Source organism: Protopterus annectens, chromosome 12.part0 (genome assembly GCF_019279795.1).
Source record: "Protopterus annectens isolate FY-2018-M chromosome 12.part0, PAN1.0, whole genome shotgun sequence".
Taxonomy (NCBI): Eukaryota; Metazoa; Chordata; order Ceratodontiformes; family Protopteridae; genus Protopterus; species Protopterus annectens.
This window is the reverse complement of record NC_056746.1, coordinates 556,982,549-556,996,279: the sequence shown is the minus strand read 5'-3', so window position 1 is coordinate 556,996,279 and position 13,731 is coordinate 556,982,549.

Below are 13,731 nucleotides of genomic sequence, written 5' to 3'. Positions count from 1 at the left end.
GGCACACATATACAGTAATCTAGCTTTTGACCATCACAGATCTACAGTACAGAGAAGATCATTCTGTGTTGTGCAATTTATAAACTAAGGTATGGTATCTAGGTAAGGTCAAGGAGGTCATTGTTCAACTGTACTCACCATTAATCAGACCTATCATTGAGAACAACGCCTCCTTTGGTATGCACCTAACCAATCACATCCAACAACTGGAATGCCCGCAGAGGTTCCTCACTAAAAGAATACATGGCATAAGTAACATGTCCTATGCAGACTGCCTCAAAGCACTATCTCTATATTCTGTCTCCTACAGGCTGTTGAGGGGAGATCTATGTCTGCATACAAGGCATTGTCAGACTCAACCCTGATGGACTTCCTGCTTATCTGCAAAACAAACAGCACCCGAATTATCCATTCTTAAGACTTAAACCTTGCCTGAGATATAAATAGGACCTGCTGTTGAGACAAGCATGTATCCCAGAGACTACCACATTTCTAGAACAGGCTCCTCATCTGCATGAAACAGACTTCTCCCTAACCTAATTCAAGTATAATGTGGACTATTGGATGGGGAACAAGAACTTTTGGTTAGGCACCTATGTCCCTAATGGAAACAAGCAGCTAGTAAATAATTCATCACTCAGGTCTCTGCTTGTAAACATTTAATCTCCCAAGCCCTTGCTTACATTTACCAGGACTTATCATAGATTTGGGATGCATGGTTAGGCTTAAAAAGGCTCTAGTAATTGTTAGCCTAGTGCACATCTATGAAGCTATGTTGTTTCACAGGGGAGAATACATTTCTTGTCATCATCATTATTATCAACCCCCTTTTTCCATTTTCTATATAGGATCAGTGTATCATGTCAACTATTACCATCTTTCTCTATTCAGTGCCACTCTCCTAGCTTTTTTGACACTCATGTCTGACTGTCACAATTCTTCTCTCACACAATCCATCCACGTCTTTGCTGGACACCCTCATTTCCTCTTGCCTTCTTCCTGTCTGTCCTAAATCTTCACTAGATTGTATTCTGCTTTTCTGTACATGTGCCCAAACTACCATAATCTATTCTGTTTGACCTTTTCTGCAATTGGAGCTACTTTGGCTTCCATTCCTAATTTGCTTGCCTGTCCCACAGTGTTCATTCTTCCACCCATTTCAGGCACTTCATCTCCATCACATCTAGCATCCTCAACTGCTCTGTCTTTACTAACCATGTTTCTGTACTATACAGTAGTACTAGTTGCACCACTGTTTTGTACATCTTCCTTTTTTTAAACAAGCCTGGGAATTCAATAAACTCTACGTAAGCTTCATGCAAAGCCTACATGGAGTTTACGTGTTTGTGCGGTGAACAGCAACACTAATTACACATTGATGCTGTGCACCACATTTAAACATAAACAAGCTCAGTTTCATGGCTAGCAACAATGTTGCCGGAAAGAAAACTGTATACGGTAACATGGACAGCAGCAGACGTGTAGACCTGTTTACCTACAGGCAAATTAAATCTGTGAGATTGGGAAGAATGCCACAATGAATACCAGGATTAATAATATAGTGATGTATATGGTACAAACACATTACAAGACAGTGTTTACAGTGCAGAGTACTGTGGAATCCCATTCAGGCATTCTGTACCCCTTGATGATATAGGTGTTTATGTCCACCTGTGAAAGTGTTGAGTTAATACCACAGCATGGATTTGTGTCCTGGTCAAGTTCTGCAGGATGATAGTGTTGTCATTATATATGCCATTGATGACCTTCTTGAGGACATATAACAGATATAACAGACAAGTATGTAGCATGAACAAATCACACACGTCTTTTGCATACAGCTGGGTTGTTCCCAGTGTCCATTTAGAAAAGGTCCATGATGACATGTTTGTCTACCTCACAGGTGAGGAGAGTCAGGATGTGTCTATACAGGTATGCATCAGGTGCCACTCAGATGGATGCATTGATGTACATCCTTCTATGAGAACATATTCCATCTGGAGGTTGTGATGCAGTGTGTATCCAACCATATCAGGTAGGTCTATTTTCTGAGTGACACTATAGGTGATGTGTGATGTTGTTACAGCCCACTGATTCTGTGTTATTAGGCATACAGAGCACACAGATGTGCTTCCCTCCTTAGCATAGAAACTGAGTAAGGTTTGCAAATGGGGTAGATAGGAAAGTGTTGAAATGGAGAAGTAAGCAGGGGAAGAACAAAGGGAAAGTAATATATTAATGTGCAGGAGAGAGGTAGGAAATAACCATAACTATCCACTTCTTCAACAGTATAAAATGAAAACATGTACAGAATATTAGCTGAATTTGGACTGTCACCTCAACAAAGGGGGGGGGGGTGACAACAACACAATCATGTTGTATAGACAATTGGACGGAATCAAGTGTGTCAATAAGACATAAGACACGTGCAAAGTGGAGAGTTATGTATGAGACAATTTTTTTTGTGGGACATGCACCCATTTTATTTACTTCAGTAAGAGAGGAATGTTGGGTAATGGAGGTTGGTATTTCTTGGTCAGGTAAGTTGTGCGGATGAGGAAGCAGATGGAAACAAACAGGACAAACAAGACGAGACACAGGGGCAGTGAGGGACACCAAAGTTTGGAGGACACCATGATTGAGGTTAGGGAGGGAACAACAGAAGCCCATGCCCATCAAACATGGGGACAGTGAGAATCTAGCCCTCACCTGCAGGAGTGTCATCACCGTCTCCTTACTCCACTGGCTGATGGGAGTGCTTGGTGTCTCGTTCTCCTGCAGACCATAATGGAGAGGAGTCTCTCCATCCAGCATAGGCATGCATTAATGGTGCTGTGCATGACCCTGCACACCAACCCTGCATTTCCTAGTGGGTGATAAAATCCCACCTTTGCCAGTACTCCCAGAGGGTACCACAGCACCAGCTGCTGGGTGGTGCTACCTGAGGTTGCAGGTAGTGCAGGGGCAGTAGAGGCAGTACTGCCAGGTTGGATCCTAGATGTGATGTGCATTGGTGCTGGAACCAGTGGAGTTAGGCCAGGCTGAGCCTCTGTGGTTGGCCTACCTCGCTGTTCTGTAAAGCATTTTGTGATTTGTTAGAGATGGATGACATATAGAAAAAAAAAGAGATAAAGGTTGGGATGAGAGAGAAAAAGAGATAAAATTAGTATCATATTTGATATGCAATGCATTATCACAATAATACAACTATTTTATCTGAAAGTTTACATTTAAGTACATTTTCTAACAACTACAAACTATAATTATAAATTGCTGAAAATAATCCTTGCAATGTGCAGATATTGCACATGTGCTTGGTCCAATTATACAGATTAATGTTAACAGCAGAGCGGGCGGCCACGGTGGTGCAGTGGTAAGCATTGCCTCCTTACAGCAAGAGGTTCTCCAGTTCGATTCTCGGCTGGGGTGCCTTCTCTGTTGAGTCTGCATGTCCTCCCTCTGCATGTCCTCCCTGTGGTTGCGTGGATTTCCTCAGTGTGCTCCAATTTCCTCCCACATCCCAAAGACATGCAGTAGGTGAATTGGACACTCTAAATTGGCCCTAGGTGTGAGTGTGTGCATGCGTGTGCCTTCTGTGGAAGGTTCGGCCCCGGACTGGCAACTCGACAACGTAAAACTCCACTGCCAATCATGAGCGGACAGATGATCCACTGTGGTGACTCCTAACCAGGAAAAGCCAGAAGAAGAAGAATGTTAACAGCGGAGCATTTATGCCACTTGTGTAGAATTTAATTTATGTAATATTTTTAAAGGATTACAATATTTTATACTTGTTACTTGTGGTATCTATACCCACAACAACTGACTATAGTCTTACACTTGACTTCTAAAGTTGTTTTGTGCTACAGACTGAAGCATGCATACTTGCTTTTACAGTTATGATATGCATGCTTTCTTTGCTACCACTGTACAGAAAAATAATAATTTAAAAGCTACAGTAATACTTCTATTGTGCTGAATACATACCCCTTGCTTGCCTCAGTATCTCTATATGCACAGCATGGGCTTCACTATTCACAATGATTTTTGCATTAGCTGTGGAATGAAAAGAAGAGAACAGAAGAGCATTATGCATATCAGTCTTGCCTATTCTATCTATTATAAATTCTCTTTGTTAGTATACTTACACAACTGTGGGATGTTACTAATTCTGTACTCATCAAGGCACTGGTTGAGTGTATCCCTTTTGCATCCTTTTGGGTCATTAAAGTGATGCCTATACTATTCTCCAGTGGGTGGAATGCCAGTTGTACTGGAGACAGCCTTGACCAGACTATTCCAAGCCTCAGACTTGTACTGGGAGCAGGTATAGTCTCCCTGCTTTTGCCTTTGGCTGTAAAGAGTCTGGACTCCTGAACACACGATCTCTGATCCCTAAATTGGGCACCGTCCCTTCTAACACCAGACATGTATAATCAGAAAACACAACAAAAGATAATAATGATTTTCTGCAATGATGATAATAATGATTTTATGCACTGGTAGTGCACAAACCTGAACGATGATGCCAACCATGTTTGTGCGATGTTAAGTGGAGAGCAACAGTGACAGAGAGGAAAGCAGTTTTGGAAATTGAAAGGTTACGCTGGCACTTGGTTTTAGTTTGAGGGTTGTTTACTGCTGGAAATTTTAGGTGATTTCACTTTGCAGACATGTACTGGGGACTTACATTTCATGACCTGAAAATTTTTGGTTTGGCTTTATACAGTGATAAAATTGATTTTTACAACGTGGGATTCAAACCTATGCATAAGAGACAAACCATTTTCTTTCACAGTGGCAATTTTCCATCTTTGCCACAGAAGAATTGCTTCTCAGATGTAATCATGAATTGTATATGATTGTACATGACAGACTGAGGGGTTAACTATATATGTGTGTCATCTCACAATGTCCTGGTATACATTCATGTGTGTGTATGATTCTTATTGAAATCCAAACACCATCCAAGGCCAGATAGCACAATTAGAATTACAGAAGCATAGTAGTCTGTATACCCTCAGTCATACACATAATTTGTACAAGCTCCACTGCTATATGTACTTATTTTTATTGTTATTTTTAACTACTTTTACATTTTTATGTGACATTTAATATAAATTGAAATGAAACAACAGTAAAAATATTTGGAATTTCCTGTATTAGAGTGTATGGCCATCTGTATTGCAGCCCTACACTTACACCTGGTGCCACAGTAATAGTTTAATAGCAGTTGGATATTTCCCTATTTATTATTAACTTCTGTCTAACTGCCATGCAACACCACTTACTGTGTTTGCACAGTGTACAACAGAATTAATAGAATGTATCCATTTTTAAATTGTTGACGATCTGCTTCCTGTTTGCAGGTGTTCTAGACCCACAGGTGTTCAGGAAGGTTGCTACTCACTGTGCAATATTGCTAAGCAGTATTGTGCAATAGAAAGCAAAAAATGCAACAATGTACTCTTTTTGAAATTAAGAATGTCTGCAGGTGTTCTGTCTCCTTCATGTGTAGCACATTAGTTCAGGTTTGCATGATGGAAAGTGTCATGCAAACACGACAAGCAAAGCTAAACTTGGTTTAGCCTTGTGAGCAGTGTTTATTAGGTTTCATCCTTCAAAGACAAAGGTGGGACTTGAATGCTGTTCTACTGATAGTATATGCTGTGTGGATCAATGCATTTAGCATATGTGCTACACACACAAAGTGATTCCCAGTTGGAGTTGATGTATTGGTTATCAAAGAAGTACTTTACATGAAATGAATTGTGTTTCTCCATTTCCCGTGTTTGCACTAAGCTGTGCACTGCACAAATAATGGCATTAAAAAAAGATGAATATAAAAAAAATGAAGAAAAGAAATCTATTAAATAAACATCACTACAAAATTTATGTTAGTACATATGAAAGATTTTTTATACAAGATTGGATCTGAACTCTCACACCAATGCACCTTCAAAACACAGTAAGGGTGTCTTATCCCTCTTTGCTACAGAAACAGCTTTGCAGCAGAGAATGAAAATCATTGTGCATACACGCAACTGCAACACCATCTACAGTATTAACAAGATATATGGCAGTTGTTCACTTCTGAGTTATTTGCACATGTATTAATTTCAGATGTCGTGCAATGAGTGATCATACAAGCATTTATGACTGCTGCTTGCAGAAATGCAGCTCTGTCTTATCTCTCTATGTATGTTGCTCATTTTCTTATCTGACCAGCAATCTGAGACATGCAGTCTTTAAGGCATTTTCTATCATTGTCTTTAAAATGTGTGAGAATATTAAATGGCAATGATATGCAGTTTTCAACAAATGCAGGAGAGGTTGGATGTTATTGATCATAAACTGTGAAATGTGTGCTGCTTACTTACATTTAAAACCTTGATGCAATTACTTCTACACTTTGTAAGTCTAACTTGGCTGACAGACTCATTGGAGGTAAAGAAATCTAAATTGCTGTTGTGTTTTCCTTCTCCCTACCAGTAATCATTCACAGTTGCAATCCATTAGCAACAAACACAGAGGGAGTGCCTGCACTATGTTTACATTTGCAACATGGAGCCAGGAATTTGTGATTTAGCAATTCTAATGAGCTCACATCTCATTTGCATCTTCACCATACTGACAGGCCTGAATCTGCACTATAAAAATGGAACCCTGTCGCTAGGGAACCTGAAGGCTAGGAGACTTCTTTATGTGGATAACACAAAAGAAGATTGCTATAACTTTGGATTTATCTGTGCAGAGGACTACTGATCTTGATATGGTATGCTTGCATTTTTGAGTTCTATACTGGATATGCTCAGATGTAACTAAGAAAAATAATTTTATATATGCATTAGCAAATGCTACTTTTATCTGTATGCACTTCCTGAAAGATTACTGATAGTGTAGGCATTTTTGTCAGGGTATTTTACTTGTCAGATGCACAACCTTATTAACCTTTATCACATGTGCTAGTGTTATAACTGTTTCTCTTTACACTCTTCTATTGTTATTTTAGTGAAATGTAAATGTCCTATATTGTCAATGACACTGGGGTGTTAGGCTTCTAGGATGGCCCATAGACACCTCTAGGGGAGTGCTGGCCACAGGTTGAGGTGACTGGCAATTGCATAAAATTGAATATGTGGTAAATGCATACACATTTGGGGGACAGTTTAATTGATAGCACTTACAACAGATCACTGATGTTTTATTCCTTTTGTTTGGTAGCAAAATGTGTCATGTAGTTGTTGTTTTGGGGGTGGGGGAGCCAAGTTCCATTTCTGCGTTGGCACAAACAAAGTTGTTTGTACAGAGGTTTGCTTTGCTATTATTACTCCCCTTGTTTTGGATCCAACCTTGCTTTGTGTGTGACTGTGATATGTTACAACCACATAAATCTTTTTTTTATATTTTAATATCTTGAATGTTTTTTGTTTTTCCATTGGATAATATTGAAAAACTGCTTTTATGTGTTATATCTAAGCATTACCGTTATTTATGTGATATTTATTTGTATTATCCTTCTTTTTGTTTCATGTCACCTAGGACTATGGCATCCAGGCATCCCAGTCCATGCAAACCCCTCTTCAGTGACTCTGAGAATGAAGTCATTGTCCAAGCATTTAGGCAACATGGTGCCTTTCTGTTTGAGACAGGGTGTGCGGATATGTCTGGAAGAATGCAAATTTGGCAGCAGATAGTGGATGATGTCAACATTTTTGGGGGCCACATCAGGAAATGTGATCAGGTGCATCTTAGGGCTACTGACATGATTTTATCAGTTGGGAGGAGAGCAGCTGAAGTGGACCATAGACAGATGGTTACCGGAGGGGGGGCTGCTACAGAGCCTCCACTGTCACTAAATGAAGAGCTCCGGTCTACTGTCAGGGATCCAGAGATCTCAGTGGGAAGTGCACAACAGCATGTGATTGATGTTGGTGCTAGTGTTTCAGGGAGGACAAGTATGTCCAAGGAGGAGCTCAACTGTTAAATACATCATCTGATGGTAGCAGATGTGGCAGTTCCCAATCATGCTGCTATAGTGGCCCTACTTCCATTGCTCCATCAGTGGTTGAGGTGTCCACACCCAGACATGGCAGGCCGTGGGGTTGTGCTTCTGGGTGTACTCATGAGAAGAACTCATCCAGCAGACATCAGTCACATTCAGGTAGCATCAGTGCATCTGACCGTGGGAGTGGACATGCCAGTGCAACTCCCGTAAGAGCCCAATCTCATGGTCAGAGTATGACGATGATGAACTGCTACCTCTACCATGCATGACTCACAACTGTCCAACATACCAAGATGTAGAGCTAGCACAGAGCTTGGCTGGGTTTGGGCAGATACTCACACACCAGTTTCACCTGGAGTGCACATACAGACAGACCTACAACCATTACATGGATCAGTGGTGAGGCTTAAAGCTCATTCTATCTCAGTGGCCATTTGATACTTTATCCAAATGTCTGCCTGTTTCTCTTTCTTATTTACATAAACTCACTTACCTTTTGTGTCAGTCTAGGCTTCCTGTCCCCTCCCCATACAGCACCTTGTGCAAGTGATGATAACTGTGCAATTCCCTTGTTTTCTATCTTTTGGATTCAGGGATACATAAGCTTTGTGTCTGATGCTCAGTGTGCATAACCGACTTAGTGATTAGTATATCTGTGTTTGTGATGCTGTCTTGTTAATTGTACTGCTTTCTTACAGGTTTGTGTAATGTGTACATACCTTCCCCACTCTTACAGCAACAAAACTGGACCAAGCCATGAATAAAAGTGTGACAAAGGCTGAACAATAGGAAGACTTTTTAAATATTTTGGTCTTAGAAAGTTAGACAGTTGATAGAATCAAACAGTTTTTGCATCAGTATTTTTAAGATGTTTCTGAGGGTTATGAAGTCTGAAACTGAAATGTGTGCCATTCATTTCTAATTTCTCTCTTTAATGATTTGCCAGTACAAAAATATGAGGCCAAACTGAGGACATTTGATGATCATCAGTACTTTTGAGAGGTATGAATGACTGAATCTTTGATGCCTGAGGCCTATTACTTGATAGAAGACATGCATTCACATAGGTCAATACTGTCACATGTTGAAGTCATCGCTGTTAAATTCTACAATTCTCCTACCTTTTACTTATTTACATTACCAAGTAACAGTATGCAAGGATATGCCATTCATTTGTATTATTACACATTTTTGTAATATTCCAGGTTCAAAGCTTACCAAGTAAATCCAGCAGTTGCTACAGTTTTAGTTCAGGGCTGAGTCTATCTGATGCTAGGAGTACACAGCCATTAGATGGGTAGGTAAAGGTTGTGAGCATTTCCTGGCATCAAAGTTACTATGTGCATGTGTGTAGGATGAAGGTTTTAGCCCCGTAGGTGGTGAGCGAGAGTGGTATATGTTGTCTCTTAGCCAATGCGAGGGCATATTGAGCATGCCTACTTCTGTCTACACCCACAGCAGCTGCTGGCTCCCCCTCTGATTTCTCACTTGGGTGTGGCTGTGGTGACCTTGCCAGTGGTGGTAGAATGTGTGGTCCTTCCCCTTGTTGATCCTGCTGAAGCTGTTTTCTCAGGATGATATTGTGCAGCATGGCACATACTGTGAATATTTCAGTACATGTCCATGGAGTGTACTGCAGGGCTCCCCCAGATGTATCTAGGCACTGGAACCACAACTTCAACCAAACACACGCTCTGTGATATTTCTGGTTTAAGTGTGCACCTTATTATAACATTCTTCATTTGGTGTGTGTGCATTTCTGATGGGTGTCATCAGCCACGATTCCAGTGCATAACCTGCATCCCCCAGTAAATGACCATGTGGGATATCATCCAGAGTAAACATATGATACAGTTGGGAGTTGTACCAGATATGTGAGTCGTGGTAATTGCCTGCATTGCCAGCACACATTCAAGATGATTACCTTAGCATTACACATGACTTGGCAGTTAATGGATTGGAAGCCTGTTCTATTTATGTAGGTCCTTCCCTGTTCCCTGGGTGGTACTTTGATTTCTATATGTGTACAGGCTATGGCACCCAGTACTTCAAGGTAGTGTGCTACAGGGTAGAACTCATGTATATTTGTGGCCCTGTACTCAGGTATACAGGGAAAATATAGGTAATCACTGGCATGTTGGAACATAGCATTCAGGAATTGATAGAGGATCCTGGATGCTGATGCCTGTGACCCCCCAAGCATATCCCCTGTTGGTCTCTGAAAAGTTCCTGTAGCTAAAATTCTAAGTGCTACACATACCTTTTTCTTCACTAGTATTGGTTCCCCTCAGTTTGTCTTGGGTCTGAGTTGAGGATGACAGGAGTTGCAGAGTTCCTGTAGTGTGTCTCTATCCACCCTGTAGTGCTCTACAATTTCCACCTCATGCAGATTGCGATAAGTTAAATGGGGTCTAAAAACTCTTCTGCTTCTTGGCCATTGTCTATTAGCAGCAACAGCAGCATAGACTTCAGCCTGTTGCACATACATATGAATTAAAGCAACAGCAGCTCCTAACATTAGTTCTGTGTAGACTCCTTTCCATGGCTGTATTCCAGTAGGTTTTGGAATTTAAAGGAAAACCAGCGCTGAGTCTACATGGTTGCTTTACAGCTTGTGAATAGCTCCACCATCTTGGATTGGTTGATTCTCATACAGTCCAGCTGCTAATGTTGTGCAGTAAACTCTCAGTTAACCGGAACTCAAGCAACCATCACTCTCAAGCAACCAGCAAAAACATATTGAAGAAATATAGTACAATTTTCATGTGTTGCACTTTCTGTTTTCCCACTGCAGAAACATAACTTATGTTTTCAGAGTTTTAGGGTTTTAAAAAGGAAGATAGGAATACATTTCCTCTCTCCCCAACCTGAAAACAAGTCAAACCAAACAAATAGTACAGGTTACAGGCCTATTTATAATAGTAACTCTCAAGCAACCAGCAACTACAATTATCTGGCATCTACCAATCTCCATGGGTGCAGGTTAACTGAGAGTTTACTGTTATTAGCATGCCACAGTGCTTACCATGTTTGCATGGCCCTGCACACAGTGTAGAACTGCTTACTGAACTTAAAATGGTGTGCTATCGCATGCCCGTTGTGGCTTTATATTGAATCCAGCCCTAGAAGCATCTTTACTGAATTATCACTTATGACATAGGCAATCATACATTTATATAAATGAAAACAAATCATAGTGCCATATTTTCATCACTTATAATCTATACATTGTCAGTCAAACATTACATAGCTCATTCAATTCCTACTTTCCCTTAAACCTCATTCCTCCCCCAAAACATTATTCTACATGTATTGTTTCCACAGTTCACATTTTTCCTATATAATTTGCTTCTACTTTTCTAAAGATCCCACTTCCATTTTTTTATCTCTTTTACTACATTTACTACTAATATAGTTAGTTTAGACTTATTTCTGTTCTAGTAATTACTTTTTTTGGCAGACACTAATTAGACTCAGCAAAGCTTTAATTCCAATTCTATATCACAGCTCAAAAAAATAATTTCCTTAGTCACATCAGTTTGCTCAGCTAGTATTTCTGACAGAGTAATTTTCAGGGAATTTTAAAGTCTGCCAACTCAATACACTCCCAAAACGTATCTCCCCAGTTACCTCTTTTTCCCCATAATGCTTCCAACATTTGCAATCTACCTCAGGAAAAATTATTTGTAGTCTGATTGGGGTATGGAAATACCATGCAAACACTTCCAAGCAAAGATAATACATCTTATAGACTTAGTTGCATGTTTGGGAGCCAAACAAATATCCTCTCATTGTTTCTTTGTGAATTGCTTATCCAGTTTTTCTTCCCAGTCATTTCTAACATCCTCTGATTGATTCCTATGGTTATCATGTAATATTGTATATGGCCTACTAATTATCCCTTTTTAACAACAGCTTCTGTTCTAGATTCTACTAAAAACTTTACCAGTACTGACCTTTTGCTTGTGATACCCCTATTTCATTCTCTTTGCCTATACTCAGATATCAATCCTTGGCAGGAAGGCAATCTCTAGCCTGTAGTCCAAATGAATTCTTGGCCTCTTCCCATTTTATTACCTTTCCTTAATTATTTACTCCCAGTATCTTGGATCCTTTGCCAGTTTTCTACAGTAAATTCAGGTAGTCCCTTCCTGCCCATTCTCTCTACCCCTAACTGCAGTCACCCCTATTGGCAGAATCTCCTTTCTCCATTCCAGTGTTGGCTTATTTCTTAGAATACTTTCTGCTTTTTTATGAATTTAATATTCTGTATGATTATTGTTATTTACCTTAAGGATCTGCATCCAAAATCCAAGGTTCTCCTTGTTTTTTGAGCTCCCCCTATTTCAACATCACCCCTTTCCACTCTGAATTATAATTTTCTGCTTGTGCTATATATAACAGCCTTATCTGTGTTGCTCTAAAATACCCCTTCAAATCAGGTAATCCCAAACCACCTTGTTCTATTGGAAAGGTCACCTCATTTGTACACCTTACTTTTCAGCATCTTTGTCAATTTTCTGTCATATACTACTACTGACAGCATCCCTCTGATTCTAGCTTTCACCTGTACATTCAGAGTTCCTTTCTCCTCCACCATCCCTACCAGATACTGGATGCTGTTAACCTGTTCCACTATTTTCCCTTCTGTCTCAATAGTCACCCACTTCTGATTTCCTCCATCTGTTACCATTACAACTGACTTATCTTTACTCAGTTGCATCCCACATGCCTTCAGTTTTGCATTCCATTCCCCAATCCTTTGCTGACGTTGTAGCACATCGTTGGCATATATCAGCTTTGTTGATCTGTCTCCTCCATCCTGTTTACTAATGTAGTCCATCACCAGTATGAATAGCAGTGGGCTCAGAGCTGAAGCCTGATGCACACTCACTCCTACTGGAAGCCCCTCTGTGAGGCCAAACACCATTCATGCTTGAGTCATTGGGTCCTTGTACATAGTCTCCACTAATTCTACTAATATTTCTGGGACTTCGAACCATTGCAGAGCTACCCAAATCATCTTTCTTGGGACTTTGTCATATACTTTCTCCAAGTCTAGGAATAGCCAGTTGCACTCATTCCTCATCTCTAGCTCTTTCTCAACTATCTGTCTCACTGCAAACATCAGATCAGTTATACTACATCCTGATCTGAATCCAAACTGCTCATGTCCAAACTTACTTTCTATTACTCTGCATATATGTTTAACAGTCACCATCGTCAGTACTTTTATGAAGTGTGGCGAAATTTGATACCTCTGTGCTGCTCACAGTTATGAATGCTCCCTTTGCTCTTATACAATGGCACTAGGATTCTTATTCTCTAGTCATCTGGGATACTCATTTTCATTATCCCAGTATGAACACCCCCTGGAGCCATTTCTTCCCTAACTCACCCAACATCTTGAGCATATCTGCTTTGACCTTATTGGAGTTAACTGCTTTCCATGACTTCATTTTCCCTAGTACTGTTCTTACTTCTTCTAGGGTGGGCTGCTCTTCTTCTTTCATCGTAGACTGTGTATGGGGCAGTACACCTTCTGTGGAGTTTTCCTCATTCAGAAGCTGCTGGATGTACTTCTTCCATCTGCCTTTGATGTCCTGTGCACTTGAGAGTAACTTGTTGCTGGCATCCCATATGAAGGGTGTCTGACTATCTTCTTTATCTTTCTTTCTTTGCTTTGCCACCTGATAGAGTTTCTTTGACCCATCTGCTGAGTT